The sequence below is a fragment of the Notamacropus eugenii genome, chromosome 2 (genome assembly GCF_028372415.1).
Source record: "Notamacropus eugenii isolate mMacEug1 chromosome 2, mMacEug1.pri_v2, whole genome shotgun sequence".
Taxonomy (NCBI): Eukaryota; Metazoa; Chordata; class Mammalia; order Diprotodontia; family Macropodidae; genus Notamacropus; species Notamacropus eugenii.
This window is the reverse complement of record NC_092873.1, coordinates 404,331,103-404,342,609: the sequence shown is the minus strand read 5'-3', so window position 1 is coordinate 404,342,609 and position 11,507 is coordinate 404,331,103. Positions and strand designations below refer to the sequence as shown.

The following is an 11,507-nucleotide window of genomic DNA, read 5'->3' as shown; positions in this document are numbered from 1 at the left end:
AATTCAACACTAGAATATATTTGACAGTTTTTATTCAGCCTCTGCTGGAAGACCTTTCTTCAGTTAGAGAGAAACCTCCAGATCAGAGGTTCTTAGCTTTTTTGATATATAAATTGTTCTGCCAATCTGATGAAGCCTTTGGACCTTTTCTGTTTTTATTATCTTCTCAAAATTGCCTAAGATAAAATACTTAGCATTACAAGGGAAATCAATTATCTAAAATACAATTACCAAAATATTTCTTAAAAGTTCACAGACACCCTGAAATTTATCATCAAACTTCACTTTGGTTAAAAACTGCTGTTCTGAAGGAAAACCACTTTTGGAAAATCATAATCATTACCATGTTGATGAGGCAGAAAGACCTGGATCCAAAGCCTGCCTCAAACACCTCCTAGCTGCTCTCTGTGTCTTTACCTAGACTTGATGACTTCTACAGTCCCTTCTGTCTCTAATCTGATCCTAAGCTTTAATCTGCTTCTTTGCAGCCTCCCCCCACTGCCTGATGGTGGCTTCTTGCTCCAAGTTGAACAAGTTCACTGTCTTTCCCACGTGACAAATGTCCTTCAGGTACTTGAACTAAACTACCCCTCACCAGCAACCCTACCCCCACACCAAGTTTTTTCTTTACCAGGCCCAAGTTCTTTCAACTGACTGTCATTTGGGATGATCCTAAGACTCATCATCATCCTAGCCACCTTTTTCTGACACTCATGTAGGAGTGAACACAGTATCTGAGCAGGTGGAGTCTGTCCAGGGCAAAGGATTATCATCTCCTCATTACCTGGACAGTGTGCCTCTCCCAAGAGCCCATGGTCACATTAGCATTTTGAAAGGGAGATTTTTAAGCCACTGAAGTCCCCAGATCTTTTGCAAGTGCTCTCTGGCTCAGTTTTGTACTTGTGAAGTTGAATTTTTGAACACAAGTACAAGAATTTATAATTACCTGTATTAAATGGTATTTTATTAGGTATGGCCTAGTGTTCTAGTCTATCAAAATCTTTTTCAATTCTTCCAATATATTAACTATCTCTCCCAGTCTGTGTTAAATGAAAATTTGATAATTATTGCATTGATACCTTTATCCAAGTCATTGATTAAAAAAATATTCATTATAAGGGCCCCAGCACAGATTTCTGGAACACTTCACTAAACACCTCCTATCCAAGTGACATCAAACCATTAAGGACTTACTGCTTTTGGGGTCTGACAGTTCAGCCAGTTCTGAGCCCACACATCTATACTACCACCTATTCCAGTGGTTCTGAAAACGTGGTCTGGGGATTCCTGAGACCTTTTCAGGGGGCCCCATTAGGCCAAAACTTTTTTCATAACTATAATAACAATAATATTTAAGTGTTTTAATTTCTAATATGGTAAAGTTGTAAGAGCTACAACCCACATAATCAAAAGCTCTCTGGTGAGGGGTAGGGTAGGGATGCTTGGTAATGTTTAAGAGAGTAAAGGGGCCTCGAGACCCAAAAGTTTGAGAACCACTGATTTAGGCCACACCTCTCCTTCTCTTCCACAAGAAGAGCATGACATACTTTGCCCAATGCTTTGCAAAAATCTAGATAAATGATATCCATAGTGTTCTCCTACCACGTTAGTAACCCTTACAACAACAAAATAAATGAACTGTAGAATCTCATGAGCAGGGTAGGAACTGAGGTATTCTGATCCACACATGGATGAAAGACTACTCTTTACAACATCTCCAAAAAAGAGTCATCTAGCCTTAGAGTGCAGACACCCAGTAACAGAGCTTCCCACCTCTCAGGCTGAGGTGGGACTTCTTGACAGCTCCAGTGCTTAGTAAGCTTTCCCCTTGCATCAAGGTAAAATCTGCCTCTCTGCATTATCACGTACGTGTGGTGGAAACCCCTGATACTGAACAGATGATGAGCTAATATTCTCTTGACAGGCCATCAGCCAACAGTGCAGAATCGCCCTCAGGTACATGTGGTTCTTGGAGAAGACATCAATCAGCCTGACATTTGTCTCTTCACAAGCCTTCCCAAATCTGAGGTTGAACTAGGGCCATTCATAATGAAGTAGCAATGAGAAAATTCAAAGTTGAGGGGGAAGAAACATTAAGTACTAAAAGAAAAAAGTGAAGATAAAAACACCACTTTTATTCTTGAATGTACATGCTGAAGGAGGATGCAAATCACATGATGGTGAGGATGCAGGGAGAGAGAAGATGCAAACTTTGAACTATATGTTTTCCATTATTAATCACTCAGTCAGTCATGAGCTCCAGGACTGATGATCAGATGTCTTCAAAGATTTGTTGTTGACAGATCTCAAAGCACTGTCAAGGAAGGTAACCTTTATTGTGTATTTTAAAGTAAGTTCACCTTTTGCAGTGCATCAAAATGCATTTTAAAATCTGGTGAACTTCATTACTGTGGAAATTCAGGCCTAGAGATTTAAAGGTGGAGTGGGATGGGATGGCTCTGTGTCCCAGAGTACAAACTACAAGTCCTAGCCTCATAAGTCTTCCTTGAAGGTATATTTTAAAAAAGAAAATATATATATATTATACACACATACACACAGACACACACACACACACACACATATATACACAAGTAAAAACAATTTTTAACATTTGTTAAGTTTTGAGTTCCAAATTCTATCACTCCCTCCCTTCCCTTCCCTCTCCTTGAGTCTCTAAGCAATCTGATATAGGTTATACATATGTAATCATGTAAAACATTTCCATATTAGTCATTTTGCAGAAAAAAAAAACTAAAACAAAAAAAAGAGAGTGAAAAAATAGTATGCTTCAGTCTGTATTCAGATTCCATCAGTTCTTTCTCTGGACATAGATAGCATTTTTTATCTTGCGTCCTTTGGGATTGTCTTTAGATCGCTGTATTGCTGAGAATAGCTAAGTCATTCACAGTTATCCATCATGTAATACTGCTGTTACTGTGTACAACGTTCTCCTCACTACCCTCTGTATCAGTTCATGTAAGTCTTACCAGATTTTTCTGAAATCATCCTGCTTGTCATTTCTTGTGGCACAATAATATTCCATCACAATTATATACTTCAACTTATTCTGCCATTCCCTAATTGATGGCTGTCCCCTAAGAATTTCCCATTCTTAGCCATTGCAGAAAGAGCCGCTATAAATATTTTTGTACAATAAGTTCCCTTTTTTAAAATCCCTTTGGGATATAAACCTAGTAGGGGTATTGCTGGGTCAAGGGGTATGCAGTTTTAGAGCCCTTCAGGAATAACTGAAGGTGTATTTTTTAACAACTAAGTTTACTCAATTGTAAAACAGGGATAACAACACCTGACCTACCAACCTTTACCAGTACTGTGAAAAAAGAGATTAAAGTTCTTTGTGAATTATTATTATGAACTGGCCAGCACCTGTATATGTTCCATAGGGCCCCATCAGTCTGTCTTCAGTCAGAACAAGCCTAAGCTGAGAGAGTTGAGCAGTATGAGAATGTGTTAGTGTTTCAGGGACACAAAAATGGTTTAAATTAGAATCAAAGTTTCAAGATTAAATGACCCAGATTCACCACTGTACTTTACAGATGAATAAACTGAGGTCTGGAGAGAAATGCCTTGCCCAGGATCAGACGGCCTGTTAATGACATCCAGTTATAGACTTTTGTCTTTTCACAAACAGTCTTGTGATTATAATGCCCTAAATTAAAATTTGGTCCTATTTTCCCAGATCTGCTTTTCTTTTTGCAGAAGAAAAAAACAGTGACCTTCTGGGAAGGCTGTGGGCATTCATTTGCCCCTTGGGAAGCACACACTAAACACAACAAAAACTTGCTTCTGTTAACCTGATTCTTTTGCCTCCAAACAGTATCCTTGAAACGACTTCACAGGGATAGGTAATGGAAAGGGAAGCATTCCCCTAGGCTATGTACCTTCAGTCTCCAAGATAAAAAGGGTACCTGAACCTCCCCAGTGGAAACTCTGGTTTTGGACCCTGGTTTCCCTCCATGTAAAGTCTATATAACCTCAACACTGAATGGAGCTCCCTCTGCTTAGCAAATCTGTCAGGAGCCACAAACTCAGCAGGCCAGCCCACACTTTGATGTCAGGCATGGAACCACCCGATGCTGCTGTACGTCCATCAAACATTGTAACTGCTGTCTCCCAACCACACTTACCCCCCATCCCGCGTCTTCTACCCGCTCAAGGAACTCTATCTCAGCGGGTCTCCTCGGACTTTAGAGTCATCTGTAGCATCCATGGGTAACAGCAATGTGTGTATAGACTGTTTCTTCCCAAATTTCCTGATACATTTCACCAAAGACAAGATGGGCTGAATCTTTTGTCATCGTTCGCTAAGATTCCATTGCTCTTGATTCCTCTGGCCCAAACAAGAATGCCCTTCTCATCCTGTGTTAAGTTTCTCCCTAGTTTTCTGGCTTGGAATCAATCTACTTTTTCGTTGTAGAATCATCATGGAAGTCAAAGGTTAAGAGAACCATGAGATTCAGACCTGGAGAGGACCTTAGAAATAGTTTATTTCAATTTCCTCATTTTACAGATAAGAAATGTGAGAGCAGTAGTCCTCAAGACCAGTGGATCAAGAGACTAAATAAGACAAGGGACTCAATAACCCAGTGTTCACTTGATCAAAAAAAAAGGATAAATTACTTAAGTAGAAATATCCTCTGACTTTAAAAATTGCTGTTAAAACAGAAATTATGCTTAAAAATAATTAGCCCCATTTTACAACAAATTCAAAATGAATGTGACTTTTATATTAAAGATCATAATATAAAAAATAGGAAGAGAAGCAGATTATATATACCTTTTAGAACCATGGGTAGGACATGTATTCTTAACCAAACAAGAGATAGAGGTGATTACAAAAGACATAATCATTAAGTTTAATTATATGAAATTGAGAAGCTGCTGCACAAACAAAATTAACATTTTTGGAATAAGAAGAAAAGTAATCAAATGTGAAAAAATCTTTGTACCAAAGTTCTCCAATAAGAGTTTGGTATCTGAGACATATAGACAACGAACAAGTATGTAGTATTATGAAAGTCCCCAAGAGATAAAAGGTTAAAGGAAATTTTAAAAAACGTTCTCAAAAGTTCTCATATAATCCAAAATATTTATACTGGCACTTTTGTGGTAATAAAGAACTGAAAACAAAGTAGATGCCCATTGAATGGGGAATGGCTAAACCAACTGTGGTACATGAACATAATGGAATGTTATCATGCTGTAAGAAAAGAATATGATCGACACAGAAAGGCATGGAAAGATTTATACGATCCGATGCAGAGTAAAGTAAGTAGAGCCGCAAAAACAATATACACAATGACTACAAGAACGTAAACAGAAAGAACCACAAAACAATAAAAAACTTTGTAAAACTCCAGAGAACAAGCATAGCCCCACAGAAGAGAAGGAAGACATCTTGACCTCACTCCTGTGCAGAGGGGGAAGATATTATAGGTAACAGATGCTTTCAGATTTGATTTTGCTGACATTTTCTCTTCCTTTTTGTTATCTGGAATGGCTTTCTGGAAGGGGAAGGATACTCTAAGAAATATGATGATAAAAGATATCAGTAAAAATTTATTTAAAAAATGAACAGACCCAGGAAGAAGCAACCTTTCCAGTAATTGAGCCAGGATTAAAACTCAACCTTCCTATTCCAAATTCAGCACTCTTTTGATCACATCAAACTATATCCTATCTTATTTCACTCTGGAGTCGTGAACAATTTTCAGTAGAAGCCCTATCCATACTTTCTCTTGAGGCTTCATTACACTGCAAAGGGTAAAAGCACAGCAGCTCAGAGACACTCACTGTTCTTCAGAGTAGTGTGATACCATGGGGAAACAATCATTGGGTTTAGAGTCAGAAAACCTGGGGCCCAACCCTTACTACTACTTACTGCTGTTAGAAGACTGAGAAAAAAATTAATAAGTTGAACAGAGATAAATGTAAAGTCACAGATCTGGGTTTAAAACATACACTTTATAAGTATAAGATTAGGATGGTCTATGATGAGACATGACTAGATAATAATTCACTTAATAAGGATCTTGGTGTTTTAATGGCCTAGGAGGGCAAGCTGAGGCAGCCCCAAAGGGGAAGACAATTTAAGGTTGCATTAAGAGAGGCCTTGTGCTCAGGGCCTAGATGATTTCTAAGGTTAGTTCTAAACCCTATAATTCTCCGATCTCCATAGACAGAGTCTATGATGCTGAAGGGTAGGACATTTAAGATGCTAGAAAACAAGAAAACTCTAATGCCTTGATGTAGGGACAGAACATAATTATTTACCACATTTATTATGTACCCAAGAGCGACAGAAAGCTAACCATGGAGTCATGAAGTCCAGGCTGAGCATCTGATGCATGATGGATGTGTGACATTAGGCAAGTCATGTAACCTCGGTAAGTCCATAAGTTACAGAACATGTTCCAATCTAAATTGACAAGGGAAATTCCTTACTAGGAGCTCCCTACACCAATGGAAACACAAATCTAGTAAGCCTCCCCCCCCCCAAAATTAAATATATCCTTTGTAGAAGACATCGTGCTAGGCATGCAAAGATAAAGTAGATATGATCTCTCACCTTAAAAAGTGTATAGTCTAGTAGGAGAACACAGCTTTGCCTTCATTTTCCAGCCCCACATCTATCTTTGTAATTCTGTTTGTGGCTTTGAAGTACACTAGGTAGGCATGTGACAGTGTTTTGCTCCTTGTGAAATCTACAGAGTTGGATTATGCTACGAGCAGGGCAAAGGTGGCTACTGAGGTCAGCCAGTGGTCAAGAGCTCCTTTTGAAGAACAAGACTGGGTTACATGTGTGACACTTTGCTACCAAAAAAGCATGTAGGGCCATCTGAGACCCTGTGGCCGCCTTGCACTGTGCATTGATTAGGCAGGAAAACAGTCTCAAGGAATAGGCTGTTTAGTGTATGTTTCAGGGTTCCCAGAAATGATTATTTGAATCCAGTAAGTTCATTAAGGTCAGCAAAGCCCCAAGTGTTGAAAATAGCCAATAACAAAAAACCCACCCAGGGAAGCACTATATCTTGTTCTATCATTAGAAGTAAGTCCAGTTCACATCTGACTAATCTGTTTATGAGGACACAGGAAGAATCACTGAGGACTTTGTTGTTCAAAAGTTGAGGAACGAGGTGCTTGAAACATTTTTCAGTAAGGATGACACTGATTATATGTTTTGACCCTCTTGGGGTGACATCTCTATCACTTACTAACTTTACTTCATTTTCAGATTGCTAAATGGGAATTTGCCTTGATTACTTTTTAATCTATTTCCAAACCTTTTCAAAAACTTCATCATGTCACTTGTTAAAAAAAATTCCTTCTAATGGTCACCCAGTATTTACATCACTCAAAGCAGGAGTGGGCAATGAAAAGGTGAAAAATACTGTTGTAAGGAAGCAGATTTCAGGAAAAGCAGACCTGGGTAAGAAAATATATTTCACTTGATTGCTCAAGGGTTATCATCAAGTTTAGGGACAACTGATTTTTTTTTTAATGACAAAAATACTGTTTTCTGAAAAGTCCTGCCATACATACTGAACAAGCCCAGACTGCGTATCGCATCATCATAGTAATAGCTCCTTAAACATACAGATGTTGCTCTTTCTTTCTCACCTCCTCTATCCTCATTTTTCCATTCTTCCCCCTTTCTTTTTTGATATACCCAGTGACAAATAGATCTATTCTCTCTAACCCATACACAAGTCCTCCTGTCAGACATCCTCTTTGTCAAATACATGCTGGCAGCCCCCACACATACCTTTTACTCCCCTTATCTGACATACAGATTCCCTCAGGCATTCTATATCCCTCTAGTTCACACCCACGATCTCTTCACATTCACATTTAATGATCCACAGCATTAAAAGAAGTTTAATAGTTCTCCCTTCCTTGTCACACCACCCCAGCCAAACTCTCACATGTGGGTGTGGACCTGCTATAGATGTCTTGCCTGACACTTTCATTTTGAGCAGTTTCACCTACGTATCACACTTGCTATGAAGGCTAGTCATAATATTGGGAAATGAAGCCAGTACACTAATGACTTTTATTGTAAGAAAATTCCACTGCTCTGGACCCATGCAAAAAAAAAAAATGGAAAGAGGCAAGATGCCCAATTGGCACTAGTGTGATGGGCTGAAATGGTCATGTGGTGTACAAGAGAAACATTCCTAGGTACAGGGCAGGTGGAAGAAATGAACAGCCAAGCTCTTCCCTCATCACCCCTTCCACTGCCATGATCTTGGTCTAAGCATTCATTACCCTTCCCCTACTAATCAAATCTTCACATCTCTAGCATGTTCCTTTTCTAGTCCATCTTTCTTCCTGCCATGAGGCTAATCTTTTCATTTAACAGCTCTAATCATATCCCTCCACCACTGAAAACTTTTGGTGGCTCTCCCCATCACCTACCAAAATATAATTCCAAACTCCTGACATCAGTCTTGTTTCTACCTCCCTTTCCTACCTTATATTACACTACTTCTAGTCATGCATGTTTCCCGCACTACTTCTTTCTATGAGTTACCCATGTTTGCTCACATGCCAGGAATGCTTCTCCCCACTAACTCTACAAGCTCAAATCTTACTCATTCTTCCAATTCCCCTTTAAAGTCCATCTTCTCCAAGAAGCCTTCACAAATATACTCTGGCCCTCCCTTTAAACGGTATGATGCTTTGTATTTATCTATGATGAACTTATCTTCTTCATGCTCCATTCTAAGACTCAACATGCCCTCAACCATCAGACAGGTCCAGGAATGACTCATCTGCCCCCTTCTGTCTTCACATCAGCCATCAGTCAAGACCCAAAGAACCTCCTGCAATCCATTCTGGGAGAGATGACTTTATGGGAGTGAGCCTTGGACAGAGGTAAACTGGTTGGTAGTTGGAGGGTAAGTACCTAAAACATGCCACCCTAAGACCATGCCTTAAATCTTCCCCTCCTTTGATCTTTCAGGAATTACTATTCAGGAATTAATAAATCAATATTACCTTTATTTCCATTTTTTAAAAAATAAGCATGATCCACTGCCTTTGGCTCCACTCAGAATCCCAGTGACTCTTAAGTCATAGGCTGTCTAGGCAGAAGCCCCCTTCTTCAGCCACCATACCCCAATCCCCTCACACCTCATCCCACTAGTGTTCTAGCCCATTCATTCCTATCCTTCCACTGTGCTCTATGAAATTCCCATTCTATTGTTTTAAAATGCAGGTCATGTTAGTTATGTGCCCTGCTCCATTTATTACTTCGTATATATAAGAGCCATCATGCTGTAGTGAGTAATAGTGTGCTGGACTGGGAGTCAAGAATACCTGGGTTTAAATCTAACTGCCTGTGACATTGACTAGCTGTATGACAGACAAATCTCTAAAGATCAGTTTTCTATCTGTAAAATGGGGAGATTGGACTGAGTTAACTCTAAGTTCTCTTCAAACTCTAAATCTATGATCTTGTATCATGTATTTTTCTATATACATGTTGTTCCCCTGCCTCCTCCCTTTTTGGCCCCCAGAAAATTTAAGGACCTTGAGGGTATTATAGACAGTTTAATTTTTGTCTTTGTACTCCCAGCACCCAGGTCAAAGCCTCACACATAGTAGGAGCTTAGTAAATGCTTTTTTTATATTGAATTGACTTCAAGAATAGAAAAGTATAGAAATCATCAGATCATCCAATGCCTCCACCACTGCCCTTAATGTCCCACACTCCTGTAGCTCAGGGCAGCCATCTGATCCTAGCATGGTGGACTTTCCCCACAACACACTTTCTTGAAACACAAGGCAGGTCAACCAGTGCACAGTATCAGACATGGTACCACTGTACCGTGTGCCAGAGGGTTGGCTTCTCTAACTCAAGACATCTGGCCATTTTTTAAAAAAAATAAAGACTTGCAGAAACAAAACTGCACATAAGGCAACCTGATTGTGGATTCACAGCAAACAACAGTAGCTAATCCAGCAACTGAGTGTATGCAGACCAGTCAGGCCTCTCCCTGAGAAGGGCACTGACATCAGGAAGTATGCCTCGGACTGTTGCAAATGGGCCCAGGTTTTACAAACTGCAGACATGCATGAAATAACAAGCAAGATTTATCTAGTGCTTCAAGGATTCAAAGTGATTATTTTCCCTTTGAGCTGCTTGGTAAAACATATTTTTTATCCCCATTTAACAAGAAAGGGAACTGAAAGTTTCATAGATGTTAACTGATCTGCTCAAGGTCATTCAACTTATTTCCTCAAGGTAAGTACTAGGTTCTAACCCAGGCCTCCTGATTCCAAACACAGGATGTTCATTCATTCATCACTGGAGGCAGTAATGAGAAAAGTGGAGTCATGGATAATTCCAAATATTGGATTTTGGAATCATAACACTTCAGGGCTAGAAGGGACATTCAAGAAAGCTTAAACTGCTTGTCTTTGGAACAAAATTGCAGGTGCAGATTCTGTCAAAAACAAACCTGTGCATATGTCCACACACACACCTGACCTGTGAGTTTGACTACAGGACAGATGTGTCTTGCTTTAAGTAATAGATACATTACTGCAAAGTTCTGCATAAATTAAATTTCTGCAAATTGACTCCTTTTTGAAGGTTTGAGAAGATTTACCATTTCATTATAGGAACCTCATAGAGAATTCAGTTTTTGGTAAAGAAAAGTTACTTCCTTATTGACCTGTTTCCCAAGTTTTGACCACATTTAACACAGGGATGCCCCAGTACTAAAATGATGGTTTTTGGTAGGAGGATTGGGGAAAATGAGATCTGTGCATGTCACAGAAGGTATTTTCTTCTCCAAAGTATTTTCCTGAGAGCTCTATTTTGGAAACAAAGCAGGATAGAGAGGCAGTTGTCCTCATCAAAATGAAAATCTTTCCCCCATCTAGAGCATCCCTTTATGGAAGACAAACAACAAAGCCAGTAAGGTGTCTAAGTCTTCATTTAGGTATTAAATCCACATGGCTTAGCTTCTTCTTTGAAGTAACTATACTTTAATTCATCATGGATTACAGGTCTTAGTAAACTCCATATTCACCAGAAGTAGAGACATCTGGCTTTCTTCCTGCTGATAGAGAAACTGCCTCTGAATTTTAAATTTTTTTTTTACTTTAAACTGAAAATTTACTTAATGTGAGATTAACAGAAAAGTGGAATCTGCTTCTTTTCAAGGAATCTCATCTACCCTCTGCTCCATAAACAACTGTGGCTCCCTATCACTCCTAGGATTCACAAATCTTCTACATGGTAAAACACAAATTCTTCTACATGGTGTTCAAGACCTTTCACAACCTGGATTCACTCCAGCTTTCTAGTGTTATTTATGTGTCTCTCCCTTTCACAAATTCAACAGTTCAGCCACATTAGCTTTCATGCTGTTCCTCTCCTTCCATCCTTCATCTCCATGCCTTTGTACTGGCTGTCCCCAATGCCTGGAGAACATTTTCTCCTCACCTCTTCCCTTCAGGATGTATAAAAA

The 11,507-nt window shown here is 39.3% G+C and overlaps 1 protein-coding gene across 7 annotated transcripts in view; it reads right to left on the bottom strand.

Annotated features, from left to right (window-relative positions):
* The window catches only part of SDCCAG8 (SHH signaling and ciliogenesis regulator SDCCAG8), a 289,079-nt gene that overhangs the window by 20,342 nt on the left and 257,230 nt on the right, over nucleotides 1–11,507 (bottom strand). The gene's annotated exons all lie outside the window — the stretch shown is intronic.